This window comes from Dama dama, chromosome 26, assembly GCF_033118175.1.
Source record: "Dama dama isolate Ldn47 chromosome 26, ASM3311817v1, whole genome shotgun sequence".
Lineage (NCBI taxonomy): Eukaryota > Metazoa > Chordata > Mammalia > Artiodactyla > Cervidae > Dama > Dama dama.
The window spans coordinates 12,481,892-12,502,675 of NC_083706.1; positions in this window are offsets into that span (position 1 = coordinate 12,481,892).

The window sequence follows — 20,784 nt, forward strand, 5'->3', positions numbered from 1 at the left end:
TCACAACTTTTCAGTATCTTCCTGTTTTTGAACACCGTTTCATGCTCCTCCTATTTTTCAGTCCGTTTAATGCTCCTCATGTATTTCACACCTTTTGAAGCTCTTCATATTTTTCACACGTTTTCAGGCTCTTCATGTTTTTGAACACCGCTTCATGCTCCTCCAATTTCAGACCGTTTCATGCTCCTCATGTATTTCACACCTTTTGAAGCTCTTCATATTTTTCACAACTTTTCAGGCTCCTCATGTTTTTGAACACCGCTTCATGCTCCTCCTATTTTCCAGACCGTTTCATGCTCCTCATATTTTTGACACCTTTTGCAGGTCTTCATATTTTTCACACCTTTTCAGGCTCTTCATATTTTTGAACACTGCTTCATGATCCTCCTATTTTCCAGACCGTTTCATGCTCCTCATATTTTTGACACCTTTTGAAGCTCTTCATATTTTTCACACCTTTTCAGGCTCTTCATATTTTTGAACACTGCTTCATGATCCTCCTATTTTTCAGACCCTTTTATGCTCTTCTCATTTTTGACACCATTTGAAGCTCTTCATATCTTTCATATTTTTGAAGTTCTTCATATTTTCACAGGTTTTCAGACTCTTCATGTTTTTCAACACCGCTTCATGCTCCTGCTATTTTTGAGACCGTTTCATGCTCTTCATATATTTGACACCTCTTGAAGCTCTTCATATTTTTCACACCTTTTCAGGCTCTTCATGTTTTTCCCCACCACTTCATTCTTCTCCTATTTTTCAGATCATTTCATGCTCCTCATGAATTTCACACCTTTTGAAGCTCTTCATATTTTTCACACCTTTTCAGGCTCTTCATGTTTTTTATCACCGTTTCATGCTCCTATTTATCAGACCGTTTCATGCTCCTCATATTTTTGACACCTTTTGCAGCTCTTCATATTTTTCACAAGTTTTCAGTCTCTTCATGATTTTGAACACCGCTTCAAGATCCTCCTATTTTTAAGACCGTTTCATGCTCTTCATATTTTTGACACCTTTTGCAGCTCTTCATATTTTTCACACCTTTTCAGGCTCTTCATGTTTTTCAACACCGTTTCATGCTGCTTCTCTTTTTCAGACCGTTTCATGCTCCTCATATTTTTCACACCTTTTGAAGCTCCTCATATTTTTCACACCTTTTCAGGCTCTTCATGTTTTTGAACACAGCTTCATGCTACTCCTATTTTTCAGACTGTTTCATGCTCCTCATAGTTTTCACACCTTTTGAAGCTCCTCATATTTTTCACACCTTTTCAGGCTCTTCATGTTTTTCAACACCATTACATGATCCTCCTATTTTTCAAACTGTTTCATGCTCATCTCATTTTTGACACCTTTTGAAGCTTTTCAGATTTTTCTCAACTTTTTAGGCTCTTCATGTTTCTCAACACGGCTTCATGCTCCACATATTTTTCAGACCGTTTCATGCTCATCTCATTTTTGACACCTTTTGAAGCTCTTCATATTTCTCACAACTTTTTAGGCTTTTCATATTTTTGAACACCGCTTCATGCTCCTCCTATTTTTCAGAGAGTTTCATGCTCCTCATGTATTTCACATCTTTTGAAGCTCTTCATATTTCTCACAACTTTTTAGGCTCTTCATGTTTTTCCACATCACTTCATGCTTCTCGTATTTTTCGGCCTGTTTCATGCTCCTCATGTATTTCACACCTTTTGAAGCTCTTCATATTTTTCACACCTTTTCAGGCTCTTCATGTTTTTAATCACCGTTTCATGCTCCTCCTATTTTTCAGACCGTTTCATGCTCCTCATATATTTGACACATTTTGAAGCTCTTTATATTTTTCACACATTTTCAGGCTCTTCATGTTTTTGAACACTGCTTCATGATCCTCCTATTTTTCAGACCTTTTCATGTTCTTCATATGTTTGACACATTTTGAAGCTCTTCATATTTTTCACACCTTTTCAGGCTCTTCATGTGTTTCAACACCACTTCATGCTTCTCCTATTTTTCAGACCATTTCATGCGCCTCATGTATTTCACACCTTTTGAAGCTCTTCATAATTTTCACATCTTTTCAGTCTCTTCATGTTTTTGAACACCATTTCATGCCGCTTCTATTTTTTAGACCGTTTCCTGCTCCTCATATTTTTCACACCTTTTGATGCTCTTCATATTTTTCACACGTTTTCAGGCTCTTCTTGTTTTTCAACACCGCTTCATGCTCCTCCTATTTTTCAGACCGTTTCTTGCACCTCATATTTTTCTCACCTTTTGAAGCGCTTCATATTTTCCACACCTTTTCAGGCTCTTCATGTTTTTCAACACCGCTTCATGCTCCTCCTATTTTTCAGACCGTTTCATGCTCCTCATATTTTTGACACGTTTTGAAGCTCTTCATATTTTTCACACGTTTTCAGGCTCTTCATGTTTTTCACACCTTTTCAGGCTCTTCATGTTTTTGAACACCATTTCATGATCCTCCTATTTTTCTGACCGTTTAATGCTCCTCATATTTTTGACACCTTTAGAAACTCTTCATATTTTTCACACCTTTTCAAGCACTTCATGGTTTTCCACACCGCTTCATGCTCCTCCTATTTTTCAGACGGTTTCATGCTCTTCATATTTTTGATAACTTTTGAAGCTCTTCATATTTTTCACACCTTTTCAGGCTCTTCATGTTTTTCAAGACCACTTCATGCTCCTCCTATTTTTCAGACCGTTTCATGCTCATCTCATTTTTGACACCTTTTGAAGTTCTTCATATTTTTCCCACCTTTTGAAGCTCTTCATATATTACACACGTTTTCAGGTTCTTCATGTTTTTCAACACCGTTTCATGCTGCTTCTATTTTTCAGACCGTTTCATGCTCCTCATATTTTTCACACCTTTTGAAGCTCTTCATATTTTTCACACGTTTTCAGGCTCTTCATGTTTTTCAACACCGTTTAATTCTGCTTCTATTTTTCAGACCGTTTCATGCTCCTCATATTTTTGACACCTTTAGACTCTTCATATTTTTCACACCTTTTCAGCCTCTTCATGTTTTTCACACATTTTCAGCCTCTTCATGTTTTTGAACACCCCTTCTTGCTCCTTTTATTTTTCAGAGAGTTTCATGCTCCTCATGTATTTCACACCTTTTAAAGCTCTTCATATTTTTCACACCTTTACAGGCTCTTCATGTTTTTGAACACCGTTTCATCCTCCTCCTATTTTTCAGACCGTTTCATGCTCCTCATATTTTTGACACCTTTTGAAGCTCTTCATATTTTTCACACCTTTTCAAGCTCTTCATGTTTTTGCACACTGCTTCATGCTCTTCCTATTTTTCAGACCGTTTCATGCTCCTCATATTTTTGACACCTTTTGAAGCTCTTCATATTTTTCACACCTTTTCAGGCTCTTCATGTTTTTCAACACCAATTCATGCTTCTCCTATTTTTCAGACTGTTTAATGCTCCTCATATTTTTGACACCTTTAGAAACTCTTCATATTTTTCACACCTTTTCAAGCACTTCATGGTTTTCCACACCGCTTCATGCTCCTCCTATTTTTCATACCGTTTCATTCTCCTCATATTTTTGACACCTTTTGAAGCTCTCATATATTTCACACCTTTTCAGGCTCTTCATTTTTTTCAACACAACGTCATGCTCCTCCTATTTTTCAGACCCTTTTATGCTCTTCTCATTTTTGACACCTTTTGAAGCTCTTCATATTTTTCACACCTTTTGAAGCTCTTCATGTTTTTCACACCTTTTCAGGCTCTTCATGTTTTTCAACACCGTTTCATGCTGCTTCTCTTTTTCAGACCGTTTCATGCTCCTCATATTTTTCACACCTTTTGAAGCTCCTCATATTTTTCACACCTTTTCAGGCTCTTCATGTTTTTGAACACAGCTTCATGCTACTCCTATTTTTCAGACTGTTTCATGCTCCTCATATTTTTCACACCTTTTGAAGCTCCTCATATTTTTCACACCTTTTCAGGCTCTTCATGTTTTTCAACACCGTTACATGATCCTCCTATTTTTCAGACTGTTTCATGCTCATCTCATTTTTGACCCCTTTTGAAGCTTTTCAGATTTTTCACAACTTTTTAGGCTCTTCATGTTTCTCAACACGGCTTCATGCTCCACATATTTTTCAGACCGTTTCATGCTCATCTCATTTTTGACACCTTTTGAAGCTCTTCATATTTCTCACAACTTTTTAGGCTTTTCATATTTTTGAACACCGCTTCATGCTCCTCCTATTTTTCAGAGAGTTTCATGCTCCTCATGTATTTCACATCTTTTGAAGCTCTTCATATTTCTCACAACTTTTTAGGCTCTTCATGTTTTTCCACATCACTTCATGCTTCTCGTATTTTTCGGCCTGTTTCATGCTCCTCATGTATTTCACACCTTTTGAAGCTCTTCATATTTTTCACACCTTTTCAGGCTCTTCATGTTTTTAATCACCGTTTCATGCTCCTCCTATTTTTCAGACCGTTTCATGCTCCTCATATATTTGACACATTTTGAAGCTCTTTATATTTTTCACACATTTTCAGGCTCTTCATGTTTTTGAACACTGCTTCATGATCCTCCTATTTTTCAGACCTTTTCATGTTCTTCATATGTTTGACACATTTTGAAGCTCTTCATATTTTTCACACCTTTGCAGGCTCTTCATGTGTTTCAACACCACTTCATGCTTCTCCTATTTTTCAGACCGTTTCATGCGCCTCATGTATTTCACACCTTTTGAAGCTCTTCATAATTTTCACATCTTTTCAGTCTCTTCATGTTTTTGAACACCATTTCATGCCGCTTCTATTTTTTAGACCGTTTCCTGCTCCTCATATTTTTCACACCTTTTGATGCTCTTCATATTTTTCACACGTTTTCAGGCTCTTCTTGTTTTTCAACACCGCTTCATGCTCCTCCTATTTTTTCAGACCGTTTCTTGCACCTCATATTTTTCTCACCTTTTGAAGCGCTTCATATTTTCCACACCTTTTCAGGCTCTTCATGTTTTTCAACACCGCTTCATGCTCCTCCTATTTTTCAGACCGTTTCATGCTCCTCATATTTTTGACACGTTTTGAAGCTCTTCATATTTTTCACACGTTTTCAGGCTCTTCATGTTTTTCACACCTTTTCAGGCTCTTCATGTTTTTGAACACCATTTCATGATCCTCCTATTTTTCTGACCGTTTAATGCTCCTCATATTTTTGACACCTTTAGAAACTCTTCATATTTTTCACACCTTTTCAAGCACTTCATGGTTTTCCACACCGCTTCATGCTCCTCCTATTTTTCAGACGGTTTCATACTCTTCATATTTTTGATAACTTTTGAAGCTCTTCATATTTTTCACACCTTTTCAGGCTCTTCATGTTTTTCAAGACCACTTCATGCTCCTCCTATTTTTCAGACCATTTCATGCTCATCTCATTTTTGACACCTTTTGAAGTTCTTCATATTTTTCCCACCTTTTGAAGCTCTTCATATATTTCACACGTTTTCAGGTTCTTCATGTTTTTCAACACCGTTTCATCCTGCTTCTATTTTTCAGACCGTTTCATGCTCCTCATATATTTCACACCTTTTGAAGCTCTTCATATTTTTCACACGTTTTCAGGCTCTTCATGTTTTTCAACACCGTTTAATTCTGCTTCTATTTTTCAGACCGTTTCATGCTCCTCATATTTTTGACACCTTTAGACTCTTCATATTTTTCACACCTTTTCAGCCTCTTCATGTTTTTCACACATTTTCAGCCTCTTCATGTTTTTGAACACCCCTTCTTGCTCCTTTTATTTTTCAGAGAGTTTCATGCTCCTCATGTATTTCACACCTTTTAAAGCTCTTCATATTTTTCACACCTTTACAGGCTCTTCATGTTTTTGAACACCGTTTCATCCTCCTCCTATTTTTCAGACCGTTTCATGCTCCTCATATTTTTGACACCTTTTGAAGCTTTTCATATTTTTCACACCTTTTCAGGCTCTTCATGTTTTTCAACACCAATTCATGCTTCTCCTATTTTTCAGACTGTTTAATGCTCCTCATATTTTTGACACCTTTAGAAACTCTTCATATTTTTCACACCTTTTCAAGCACTTCATGGTTTTCCACACCGCTTCATGCTCCTCCTATTTTTCATACCGTTTCATTCTCCTCATATTTTTGACACCTTTTGAAGCTCTCATATATTTCACACCTTTTCAGGCTCTTCATTTTTTTCAACACAACGTCATGCTCCTCCTATTTTTCAGACCCTTTTATGCTCTTCTCATTTTTGACACCTTTTGAAGCTCTTCATATTTTTCACACCTTTTGAAGCTCTTCATGTTTTTCACACCTTTTCAGGCTCTTCATGTTTTTCAACACCGCTTCATGCTCCTTCTATTTTTCTGACCGTTTCATGCTCCTCATAATTTTGACACATTTTGAAGCTCTTCATATTTTTCACACCTTTTCAGGCTCTTCATGTTTTTCAACACCGCTTCGTGCTCCTCCTCTTTTTCAGACCGTTTCATGCTCCTCATATTTTTGACATCTATTGAAGCTCTTCATATTTCTCACACCTTTTCAGGTTCTTCATGTTTTTCAACACCACTTCATGCTCCTCCTATTTTTCAGACCGTTTCATGCACATCTCATTTTTGACACCTTTTGAAGCTCTTCATATCTTTCATATTTTTGAAGTTCTTCATATTTTCACACGTTTTCAGACTCTTCATGTTTTTCAACACCGCTTCATGCTCCTGCTATTTTTCAGACCGTTTCATGCTCTTCAAATATTTGACACCTCTTGAAGCTCTTCATATTTTTCACACCTTTTCAGGCTCTTCATGTTATTCCCCACCACTTCATTCTTCTCCTGTTTTTCAGACCATTTCATGCTCCTCATGAATTTCACACCTTTTGAAGCTCTTCATATTTTTCACACCTCTTCAGGCTCTTCATGTTTTTTATCACCGTTTCATGCTCCTATTTTTCAGACTGTTTCATGCTCCTCATATTTTTGACACCTTTTGCAGCTCTTCATATTTTTCACTAGTTTCAGTCTCTTCATGATTTTGAACACCGCTTCAAGATCCTCCTATTTTTAAGACCGTTTCATGCTCTTCATATTTTTCACACCTTTTCAGGCTCTTCATGTTTTTCAACACCGTTTCATGCTGCTTCTCTTTTTCAGACCGTTTCATGCTCCTCATATTTTTCACACCTTTTGAAGCTCCTCATATTTTTCACACCTTTTCAGGCTCTTCATGTTTTTGAACACAGCTTCATGCTACTCCTATTTTTCAGACTGTTTCATGCTCCTCATATTTTTCACACCTTTTGAAGCTCCTCATATTTTTCACACCTTTTCAGGCTCTTCATGTTTTTCAACACCGTTACATGATCCTCCTATTTTTCAGACTGTTTCATGCTCATCTCATTTTTGACCCCTTTTGAAGCTTTTCAGATTTTTCACAACTTTTTAGGCTCTTCATGTTTCTCAACACGGCTTCATGCTCCACATATTTTTCAGACCGTTTCATGCTCATCTCATTTTTGACACCTTTTGAAGCTCTTCATATTTCTCACAACTTTTTAGGCTTTTCATATTTTTGAACACCGCTTCATGCTCCTCCTATTTTTCAGAGAGTTTCATGCTCCTCATGTATTTCACATCTTTTGAAGCTCTTCATATTTCTCACAACTTTTTATGCTCTTCATGTTTTTCCACATCACTTCATGCTTCTCGTATTTTTCGGCCTGTTTCATGCTCCTCATGTATTTCACACCTTTTGAAGCTCTTCATATTTTTCACACCTTTTCAGGCTCTTCATGTTTTTAATCACCGTTTCATGCTCCTCCTATTTTTCAGACCGTTTCATGCTCCTCATATATTTGACACATTTTGAAGCTCTTTATATTTTTCACACATTTTCAGGCTCTTCATGTTTTTGAACACTGCTTCATGCTTCTCCTATTTTTCAGACCGTTTCATGCGCCTCATGTATTTCACACCTTTTGAAGCTCTTCATAATTTTCACATCTTTTCAGTCTCTTCATGTTTTTGAACACCATTTCATGCCGCTTCTATTTTTTAGACCGTTTCCTGCTCCTCATATTTTTCACACCTTTTGATGCTCTTCATATTTTTCACACGTTTTCAGGCTCTTCTTGATTTTCAACACCGCTTCATGCTCCTCCTATTTTTCAGACCGTTTCTTGCACCTCATATTTTTCTCACCTTTTGAAGCGCTTCATATTTTCCACACCTTTTCAGGCTCTTCATGTTTTTCAACACCGCTTCATGCTCCTCCTATTTTTCAGACCGTTTCATGCTCCTCATATTTTTGACACGTTTTGAAGCTCTTCATATTTTTCACACGTTTTCAGGCTCTTCATGTTTTTCACACCTTTTCAGGCTCTTCATGTTTTTGAACACCATTTCATGATCCTCCTATTTTTCTGACCGTTTAATGCTCCTCATATTTTTGACACCTTTAGAAACTCTTCATATTTTTCACACCTTTTCAAGCACTTCATGGTTTTCCACACCGCTTCATGCTCCTCCTATTTTTCAGACGGTTTCATACTCTTCATATTTTTGATAACTTTTGAAGCTCTTCATATTTTTCACACCTTTTCAGGCTCTTCATGTTTTTCAAGACCACTTCATGCTCCTCCTATTTTTCAGACCATTTCATGCTCATCTCATTTTTGACACCTTTTGAAGTTCTTCATATTTTTCCCACCTTTTGAAGCTCTTCATATATTTCACACGTTTTCAGGTTCTTCATGTTTTTCAACACCGTTTCATCCTGCTTCTATTTTTCAGACCGTTTCATGCTCCTCATATATTTCACACCTTTTGAAGCTCTTCATATTTTTCACACGTTTTCAGGCTCTTCATGTTTTTCAACACCGTTTAATTCTGCTTCTATTTTTCAGACCGTTTCATGCTCCTCATATTTTTGACACCTTTAGACTCTTCATATTTTTCACACCTTTTCAGCCTCTTCATGTTTTTCACACATTTTCAGCCTCTTCATGTTTTTGAACACCCCTTCTTGCTCCTTTTATTTTTCAGAGAGTTTCATGCTCCTCATGTATTTCACACCTTTTAAAGCTCTTCATATTTTTCACACCTTTACAGGCTCTTCATGTTTTTGAACACCGTTTCATCCTCCTCCTATTTTTCAGACCGTTTCATGCTCCTCATATTTTTGACACCTTTTGAAGCTCTTCATATTTTTCACACCTTTTCAGGCTCTTCATGTTTTTCAACACCAATTCATGCTTCTCCTATTTTTCAGACTGTTTAATGCTCCTCATATTTTTGACACCTTTAGAAACTCTTCATATTTTTCACACCTTTTCAAGCACTTCATGGTTTTCCACACCGCTTCATGCTCCTCCTATTTTTCATACCGTTTCATTCTCCTCATATTTTTGACACCTTTTGAAGCTCTCATATATTTCACACCTTTTCAGGCTCTTCATTTTTTTCAACACAACGTCATGCTCCTCCTATTTTTCAGACCCTTTTATGCTCTTCTCATTTTTGACACCTTTTGAAGCTCTTCATATTTTTCACACCTTTTGAAGCTCTTCATGTTTTTCACACCTTTTCAGGCTCTTCATGTTTTTCAACACCGCTTCATGCTCCTTCTATTTTTCTGACCGTTTCATGCTCCTCATAATTTTGACACATTTTGAAGCTCTTCATATTTTTCACACCTTTTCAGGCTCTTCATGTTTTTCAACACCGCTTCGTGCTCCTCCTCTTTTTCAGACCGTTTCATGCTCCTCATATTTTTGACATCTATTGAAGCTCTTCATATTTCTCACACCTTTTCAGGTTCTTCATGTTTTTCAACACCACTTCATGCTCCTCCTATTTTTCAGACCGTTTCATGCACATCTCATTTTTGACACCTTTTGAAGCTCTTCATATCTTTCATATTTTTGAAGTTCTTCATATTTTCACACGTTTTCAGACTCTTCATGTTTTTCAACACCGCTTCATGCTCCTGCTATTTTTCAGACCGTTTCATGCTCTTCAAATATTTGACACCTCTTGAAGCTCTTCATATTTTTCACACCTTTTCAGGCTCTTCATGTTATTCCCCACCACTTCATTCTTCTCCTGTTTTTCAGACCATTTCATGCTCCTCATGAATTTCACACCTTTTGAAGCTCTTCATATTTTTCACACCTCTTCAGGCTCTTCATGTTTTTTATCACCGTTTCATGCTCCTATTTTTCAGACTGTTTCATGCTCCTCATATTTTTGACACCTTTTGCAGCTCTTCATATTTTTCACTAGTTTCAGTCTCTTCATGATTTTGAACACCGCTTCAAGATCCTCCTATTTTTAAGACCGTTTCATGCTCTTCATATTTTTCACACCTTTTCAGGCTCTTCATGTTTTTCAACACCGTTTCATGCTGCTTCTCTTTTTCAGACCGTTTCATGCTCCTCATATTTTTCACACCTTTTGAAGCTCCTCATATTTTTCACACCTTTTCAGGCTCTTCATGTTTTTGAACACAGCTTCATGCTACTCCTATTTTTCAGACTGTTTCATGCTCCTCATATTTTTCACACCTTTTGAAGCTCCTCATATTTTTCACACCTTTTCAGGCTCTTCATGTTTTTCAACACCGTTACATGATCCTCCTATTTTTCAGACTGTTTCATGCTCATCTCATTTTTGACCCCTTTTGAAGCTTTTCAGATTTTTCACAACTTTTTAGGCTCTTCATGTTTCTCAACACGGCTTCATGCTCCACATATTTTTCAGACCGTTTCATGCTCATCTCATTTTTGACACCTTTTGAAGCTCTTCATATTTCTCACAACTTTTTAGGCTTTTCATATTTTTGAACACCGCTTCATGCTCCTCCTATTTTTCAGAGAGTTTCATGCTCCTCATGTATTTCACATCTTTTGAAGCTCTTCATATTTCTCACAACTTTTTATGCTCTTCATGTTTTTCCACATCACTTCATGCTTCTCGTATTTTTCGGCCTGTTTCATGCTCCTCATGTATTTCACACCTTTTGAAGCTCTTCATATTTTTCACACCTTTTCAGGCTCTTCATGTTTTTAATCACCGTTTCATGCTCCTCCTATTTTTCAGACCGTTTCATGCTCCTCATATATTTGACACATTTTGAAGCTCTTTATATTTTTCACACATTTTCAGGCTCTTCATGTTTTTGAACACTGCTTCATGCTTCTCCTATTTTTCAGACCGTTTCATGCGCCTCATGTATTTCACACCTTTTGAAGCTCTTCATAATTTTCACATCTTTTCAGTCTCTTCATGTTTTTGAACACCATTTCATGCCGCTTCTATTTTTTAGACCGTTTCCTGCTCCTCATATTTTTCACACCTTTTGATGCTCTTCATATTTTTCACACGTTTTCAGGCTCTTCTTGATTTTCAACACCGCTTCATGCTCCTCCTATTTTTCAGACCGTTTCTTGCACCTCATATTTTTCTCACCTTTTGAAGCGCTTCATATTTTCCACACCTTTTCAGGCTCTTCATGTTTTTCAACACCGCTTCATGCTCCTCCTATTTTTCAGACCGTTTCATGCTCCTCATATTTTTGACACGTTTTGAAGCTCTTCATATTTTTCACACGTTTTCAGGCTCTTCATGTTTTTCACACCTTTTCAGGCTCTTCATGTTTTTGAACACCATTTCATGATCCTCCTATTTTTCTGACCGTTTAATGCTCCTCATATTTTTGACACCTTTAAAACTCTTCATATTTTTCACACCTTTTCAAGCACTTCATGGTTTTCCACACCGCTTCATGCTCCTCCTATTTTTCAGACGGTTTCATACTCTTCATATTTTTGATAACTTTTGAAGCTCTTCATATTTTTCACACCTTTTCAGGCTCTTCATGTTTTTCAAGACCACTTCATGCTCCTCCTATTTTTCAGACCGTTTCATGCTCATCTCATTTTTGACACCTTTTGAAGTTCTTCATATTTTTCCCACCTTTTGAAGCTCTTCATATATTTCACACGTTTTCAGGTTCTTCATGTTTTTCAACACCGTTTCATGCTGCTTCTATTTTTCAGACCGTTTCATGCTCCTCATATTTTTCACACCTTTTGAAGCTCTTCATATTTTTCACACGTTTTCAGGCTCTTCATGTTTTTCAACACCGTTTAATTCTGCTTCTATTTTTCAGACCGTTTCATGCTCCTCATATTTTTGACACCTTTAGACTCTTCATATTTTTCACACCTTTTCAGCCTCTTCATGTTTTTCACACATTTTCAGCCTCTTCATGTTTTTGAACACCCCTTCTTGCTCCTTTTATTTTTCAGAGAGTTTCATGCTCCTCATGTATTTCACACCTTTTAAAGCTCTTCATATTTTTCACACCTTTACAGGCTCTTCATGTTTTTGAACACCGTTTCATCCTCCTCCTATTTTTCAGACCGTTTCATGCTCCTCATATTTTTGACACCTTTTGAAGCTCTTCATATTTTTCACACCTTTTCAAGCTCTTCATGTTTTTGCACACTGCTTCATGCTCTTCCTATTTTTCAGACCGTTTCATGCTCCTCATATTTTTGACACCTTTTGAAGCTCTTCATATTTTTCACACCTTTTCAGGCTCTTCATGTTTTTCAACACCAATTCATGCTTCTCCTATTTTTCAGACTGTTTAATGCTCCTCATATTTTTAACACCTTTAGAAACTCTTCATATTTTTCACACCTTTTCAAGCACTTCATGGTTTTCCACACCGCTTCATGCTCCTCCTATTTTTCATACCGTTTCATTCTCCTCATATTTTTGACACCTTTTGAAGCTCTCATATATTTCACACCTTTTCAGGCTCTTCATTTTTTTCAACACAACGTCATGCTCCTCCTATTTTTCAGACCCTTTTATGCTCTTCTCATTTTTGACACCTTTTGAAGCTCTTCATATTTTTCACACCTTTTGAAGCTCTTCATGTTTTTCACACCTTTTCAGGCTCTTCATGTTTTTCAACACCGCTTCATGCTCCTTCTATTTTTCTGACCGTTTCATGCTCCTCATAATTTTGACACATTTTGAAGCTCTTCATATTTTTCACACCTTTTCAGGCTCTTCATGTTTTTCAACACCGCTTCGTGCTCCTCCTCTTTTTCAGACCGTTTCATGCTCCACATATTTTTGACATCTATTGAAGCTCTTCATATTTCTCACACCTTTTCAGGTTCTTCATGTTTTTCAACACCACTTCATGCTCCTCCTATTTTTCAGACCGTTTCATGCACATCTCATTTTTGACACCTTTTGAAGCTCTTCATATCTTTCATATTTTTGAAGTTCTTCATATTTTCACACGTTTTCAGACTCTTCATGTTTTTCAACACCGCTTCATGCTCCTGCGATTTTTCAGACCGTTTCATGCTCTTCAAATATTTGACACCTCTTGAAGCTCTTCATATTTTTCACACCTTTTCAGGCTCTTCATGTTATTCCCCACCACTTCATTCTTCTCCTGTTTTTCAGACCATTTCATGCTCCTCATGAATTTCACACCTTTTGAAGCTCTTCATATTTTTCACACCTCTTCAGGCTCTTCATGTTTTTTATCACCGTTTCATGCTCCTATTTTTCAGACTGTTTCATGCTCCTCATATTTTTGACACCTTTTGCAGCTCTTCATATTTTTCACAAGTTTCAGTCTCTTCATGATTTTGAACACCGCTTCAAGATCCTCCTATTTTTAAGACCGTTTCATGCTCTTCATATTTTTCACACCTTTTCAGGCTCTTCATGTTTTTCAACACCGTTTCATGCTGCTTCTCTTTTTCAGACCGTTTCATGCTCCTCATATTTTTCACACCTTTTGAAGCTCCTCATATTTTTCACACCTTTTCAGGCTCTTCATGTTTTTGAACACAGCTTCATGCTACTCCTATTTTTCAGACTGTTTCATGCTCCTCATATTTTTCACACCTTTTGAAGCTCCTCATATTTTTCACACCTTTTCAGGCTCTTCATGTTTTTCAACACCGTTACATGATCCTCCTATTTTTCAGACTGTTTCATGCTCATCTCATTTTTGACCCCTTTTGAAGCTTTTCAGATTTTTCACAACTTTTTAGGCTCTTCATGTTTCTCAACACGGCTTCATGCTCCACATATTTTTCAGACCGTTTCATGCTCATCTCATTTTTGACACCTTTTGAAGCTCTTCATATTTCTCACAACTTTTTAGGCTTTTCATATTTTTGAACACCGCTTCATGCTCCTCCTATTTTTCAGAGAGTTTCATGCTCCTCATGTATTTCACATCTTTTGAAGCTCTTCATATTTCTCACAACTTTTTATGCTCTTCATGTTTTTCCACATCACTTCATGCTTCTCGTATTTTTCGGCCTGTTTCATGCTCCTCATGTATTTCACACCTTTTGAAGCTCTTCATATTTTTCACACCTTTTCAGGCTCTTCATGTTTTTAATCACCGTTTCATGCTCCTCCTATTTTTCAGACCGTTTCATGCTCCTCATATATTTGACACATTTTGAAGCTCTTTATATTTTTCACACATTTTCAGGCTCTTCATGTTTTTGAACACTGCTTCATGCTTCTCCTATTTTTCAGACCGTTTCATGCGCCTCATGTATTTCACACCTTTTGAAGCTCTTCATAATTTTCACATCTTTTCAGTCTCTTCATGTTTTTGAACACCATTTCATGCCGCTTCTATTTTTTAGACCGTTTCCTGCTCCTCATATTTTTCACACCTTTTGATGCTCTTCATATTTTTCACACGTTTTCAGGCTCTTCTTGATTTTCAACACCGCTTCATGCTCCTCCTATTTTTCAGACCGTTTCTTGCACCTCATATTTTTCTCACCTTTTGAAGCGCTTCATATTTTCCACACCTTTTCAGGCTCTTCATGTTTTTCAACACCGCTTCATGCTCCTCCTATTTTTCAGACCGTTTCATGCTCCTCATATTTTTGACACGTTTTGAAGCTCTTCATATTTTTCACACGTTTTCAGGCTCTTCATGTTTTTCACACCTTTTCAGGCTCTTCATGTTTTTGAACACCATTTCATGATCCTCCTATTTTTCTGACCGTTTAATGCTCCTCATATTTTTGACACCTTTAGAAACTCTTCATATTTTTCACACCTTTTCAAGCACTTCATGGTTTTCCACACCGCTTCATGCTCCTCCTATTTTTCAGACGGTTTCATACTCTTCATATTTTTGATAACTTTTGAAGCTCTTCATATTTTTCACACCTTTTCAGGCTCTTCATGTTTTTCAAGACCACTTCATGCTCCTCCTATTTTTCAGACCGTTTCATGCTCATCTCATTTTTGACACCTTTTGAAGTTCTTCATATATTTCCCACCTTTTGAAGCTCTTCATATATTTCACACGTTTTCAGGTTCTTCATGTTTTTCAACACCGTTTCATCCTGCTTCTATTTTTCAGACCGTTTCATGCTCCTCATATTTTTCACACCTTTTGAAGCTCTTCATATTTTTCACACGTTTTCAGGCTCTTCATGTTTTTCAACACCGTTTAATTCTGCTTCTATTTTTCAGACCGTTTCATGCTCCTCATATTTTTGACACCTTTAGACTCTTCATATTTTTCACACCTTTTCAGCCTCTTCATGTTTTTCACACATTTTCAGCCTCTTCATGTTTTTGAACACCCCTTCTTGCTCCTTTTATTTTTCAGAGAGTTTCATGCTCCTCATGTATTTCACACCTTTTAAAGCTCTTCATATTTTTCACACCTTTACAGGCTCTTCATGTTTTTGAACACCGTTTCATCCTCCTCCTATTTTTCAGACCGTTTCATGCTCCTCATATTTTTGACACCTTTTGAAGCTCTTCATATTTTTCACACCTTTTCAAGCTCTTCATGTTTTTGCACACTGCTTCATGCTCTTCCTATTTTTCAGACCGTTTCATGCTCCTCATATTTTTGACACCTTTTGAAGCTCTTCATATTTTTCACACCTTTTCAGGCTCTTCATGTTTTTCAACACCAATTCATGCTTCTCCTATTTTTCAGACTGTTTAATGCTCCTCATATTTTTAACACCTTTAGAAACTCTTCATATTTTTCACACCTTTTCAAGCACTTCATGGTTTTCCACACCGCTTCATGCTCCTCCTATTTTTCATACCGTTTCATTCTCCTCATATTTTTGACACCTTTTGAAGCTCTCATATATTTCACACCTTTTCAGGCTCTTCATTTTTTTCAACACAACGTCATGCTCCTCCTATTTTTCAGACCCTTTTATGCTCTTCTCATTTTTGACACCTTTTGAAGCTCTTCATATTTTTCACACCTTTTGAAGCTCTTCATGTTTTTCACACCTTTTCAGGCTCTTCATGTTTTTCAACACCGCTTCATGCTCCTTCTATTTTTCTGACCGTTTCATGCTCCTCATAATTTTGACACATTTTGAAGCTCTTCATATTTTTCACACCTTTTCAGGCTCTTCATGTTTTTCAACACCGCTTCGTGCTCCTCCTCTTTTTCAGACCGTTTCATGCTCCACATATTTTTGACATCTATTGAAGCTCTTCATATTTCTCACACCTTTTCAGGTTCTTCATGTTTTGCAACACCACTTCATGCTCCTCCTATTTTTCAGACCGTTTCATGCACATCTCATTTTTGACACCTTTTGAAGCTCTTCATATCTTTCATATTTTTGAAGTTCTTCATATTTTCACACGTTTTCAGACTCTTCATGTTTTTCAACACCGCTTCATGCTCCTGCTATTTTTCAGACCGTTTCATGCTCTTCAAATATTTGACACCTCTTGAAGCTCTTCATATTTTTCACACCTTTTCAGGCTCTTCATGTTATTCCCCACCACTTCATTCTTCTCCTATTTTTCAGACCATTTCATGCTCCTCATGAATTTCACACCTTTTGAAGCTCTTCATATTTTTCACACCTCTTCAGGCTCTTCATGTTTTTTATCACCGTTTCATGCTCCTATTTTTCAGACTGTTTCATGCTCCTCATATTTTTGACACCTTTTGCAGGTCTTCATATTTTTCACACGTTTTCAGTCTCTTCATGATTTTGAACACCGCTTCAAGATCCTCCTATTTTTAAGACCGTTTCATGCTCCTCATATTTTTCACATCTTTTCAGGCTCTTCATGTTTTTCAACACCGTTTCATGCTGCTTCTCTTTTTCAGACCGTTTCATGCTCCTCATATTTTTCACACCTTTTGAAGCTCCTCATATTTTTCACACCTTTTCAGGCTCTTCATGTTTTTGAACACAGCTTCATGCTACTCCTATTTTTCAGACTGTTTCATGCTCCTCATATTTTTCACACCTTTTGAAGCTCCTCATATTTTTCACACCTTTTCAGGCTCTTCATGTTTTTCAACACCGTTACATGATCCTCCTATTTTTCAGACTGTTTCATGCTCATCTCATTTTTGACCCCTTTTGAAGCTTTTCAGATTTTTCACAACTTTTTAGGCTCTTCATGTTTCTCAACGCGGCTTCATGCTCCACATATTTTTCAGACCGTTTCATGCTCATCTCATTTTTGACACATTTTGAAGCTCTTTATATTTTTCACACATTTTCGGGCTCTTCATGTTTTTGAACACTGCTTCATGATCCTCCTATTTTTCAGACCTTTTCATGTTCTTCATATGTTTGACACATTTTGAAGCTCTTCATATTTTTCACACCTTTTCAGGCTCTTCATGTGTTTCAACACCACTTCATGCTTCTCCTATTTTTCAGACCGTTTCATGCGCCTCATGTATTTCACACCTTTTGAAGCTCTTCATAATTTTCACATCTTTTCAGTCTCTTCATGTTTTTGAACACCATTTCATGCCGCTTCTATTTTTTAGACCGTTTCCTGCTCCTCATATTTTTCACACCTTTTGATGCTCTTCATATTTTTCACACGTTTTCAGGCTCTTCTTGTTTTTCAACACCGCTTAATGCTCCTCCTATTTTTCAGACCGTTTCTTGCACCTCATATTTTTCTCACCTTTTGAAGCGCTTCATATTTTCCACACCTTTTCAGGCTCTTCATGTTTTTCAACACCGCTTCATGCTCCTCCTATTTTTCAGACCGTTTCATGCTCCTCAGATTTTTGACACCTTTTGAAATATTCATATACTTCACACCTTTTCAGGCTCTTCATTTTCTTGAACACAACTTCATGCTCCTCCTATTTTTCAGGCCGTTTCATGCTCATCTCTTTTTTGACACCTTTTGAAGCTCTTCATATTTTTCATACCTTTTAAAGATCTTCATATTTTTCACACGTTTTCAGGCTCTTCATATTTTTCAACACCGCATCATGCTCCTCCTATTTTTCAGACAGTTTCATGCTCCTCATATTTTTGACATGTTTTGAAGCTCTTCATATTTTTCACACCGTTTCAGGCTCTTCATGTTTTTCAACACTGTTTCATGCTCCTCCTATTTTTCAGACCGTTTCGTGCTCCTCATAATTTTGACACCCTTTGAAGCTCTTCTTATATTTCACACCTTTTCAGACTCGTCATGTTTTTGAACACCGCTTCAAGGTCCTCCTTTTTTTCGAGCGTTTCATGCTCCTCATATTTTTGACACCTTTTGAAGCTCTTCATATTTTTCACGCCTTTTCAGGCTCTTCATGTTTTTGAACACGGTTTCATGCTCCTCCTATTTTTCAGAGCGTTTCATACTCCTCATATTTTTCACACCTTTTGAAGCTCTTCAAATTTTTCACACCTTTTCAGGCTCTTCATGTTTTTCAACACCGCTTCATGCTCCTCCTATTTTGAGACCGTTTTCTGCTCCACATGTATTTCACAGCTTTTGAATCTCTTCATATTTTTCACACCATTTCAGGCTCTTCATGTTTTTCAACATCACTTCATGCTCCTCCTATTTTTCAGACCATTTCATGCTCCTCTTAATTTTGACAACTTTTGAAGCTCTTCATATTTTCCACACTTTTTCAGGCTCATCATGTTTTTGAACACCACTTCATGCTCCTCCTATTTTTCTGACCGTTTCATGCACATCTCATTTTTGACACCTTTTGAAGCCTTTGATATTTTTCACACCATTTTCAGGCTCTTCATGTTTTTCAACACCGCTTTCTGATCCTCCTATTTTTCAGACCGTTTCATGCTCCTCATGTATTTGACACCTTTTAAAGCTCCTCATATTTTTCACACCTTTTCAGGCTCTTCATATTTTTCACATAATTTCAGGCTGTTCATGTTTTTGAACACGGCTTCATGCTCCTCCAATTTTTCAGACCGTTTCATGTTCCTCATATTTTTGACACCTTTTGAAGCTCTTCATATTTTTCACACCTTTTGAAGCTCTTCATATTTTTCACACCATTTTCAGGCTCTTCATGTTTTTCAACACCGTTTCATGCTCCTCCTATTTTTCAGACCGTTTCATGCTCCTCTTATGTTTGACACCTTTTGAAGCTCTTCATATTTTTCACACCTTTTCACGCTCTTCATGTTTTTGAACACCGCTTCATACTCCGCATATTTTTCAGACCGTTTCATGCACATCTCATTTTTGACACCTTTTGAAGCTCTTCATATTTTTCACACCTTTTGAAGCTCTTCATATTTTTCACACGTTTTCATGCCCTTCATGATTTTCATCAACGCTTCATGCTCCTCCTATTTTTCAGACCGTTTTATGCTCCTCATATTTTTGACACCTTTTGAAGCTCTTCATATATTTCACACCTTTTCAGGCTCTGCTTTTTTTTCAACACCACTTCATGCTCCTCCTATTTTTCAGACCGTTTCATGCTCATTTCATTTTTGACACCTTTTGTAGCTCTTCATATTTTTCACACCTTTTCATGCTCTTCATGTAATTGAACACCGCTTCATTTTCCTCCTATTTTTCAGACCGTTTCATGCTCCTCATATTCTTGACACCTTTTGAAGCTTTTCAAATTTTCACACGTTTTCAGGCTCTTCAAGTTTTTCAATACCGTTTCATGCTCCTCCTATTTTTCAGACCGTTTCATGCTCCTCTTATGTTTGACACCTTTTGAAGCTCTTCATATTTTTCACACCTTTTCACGCTCTTCATGTTTTTGAACATCGCTTCATGCTCCGCCTATTTTTCAGACCGTTTCATGCTCCTCATATTTTTGTCATCTTTTGAAGCTCTTCATATTTTTCACACCCTTTCAGGCTCTTAATGTTTTTCAACACCCCTTCATGCTCCTCCTATTTTTCAGACCATTTCATGCTCCTCATATTTTTGACGCCTTTAGAAGCTTTTCATATTTTTCACACCTTTTCAGGCTCTTCATGTTTTTTCACACCACTTCATGCTTCTCCTATTTTTCAGACCGTTTTATGCTCCTCATGTATTTCACACCTTTTGAAGCTCTTCATATTTTTCACAACTTTTCAGGTATTCATGTTTTTGATCACGGTTTCATGCTCCTCCTATTTTTCAGACCATTTCATGCTCCTCATATTTTTGACGCCTTTAGAAGCTCTTCATATTTTTCACACCTTTTCAGGCTCTTTATGTTTTTCAAAACCGCTTCATGCTCCTCCTATTTTTCAGACCGTTTCATGCTCCACACATTTTGAAACCTTTTGAAGCTCTTCATATTTTTCACACCTTTTCAGGCTCTCCATGTTTTTCATCACCGATTCATGCTCCTCCTATTTTTCAGACCGTTTCATGCTCCTCATGTATTTCACACCATTTGAAGATCTTCCTGTTTTTCACACCTTTTCAGTCTCT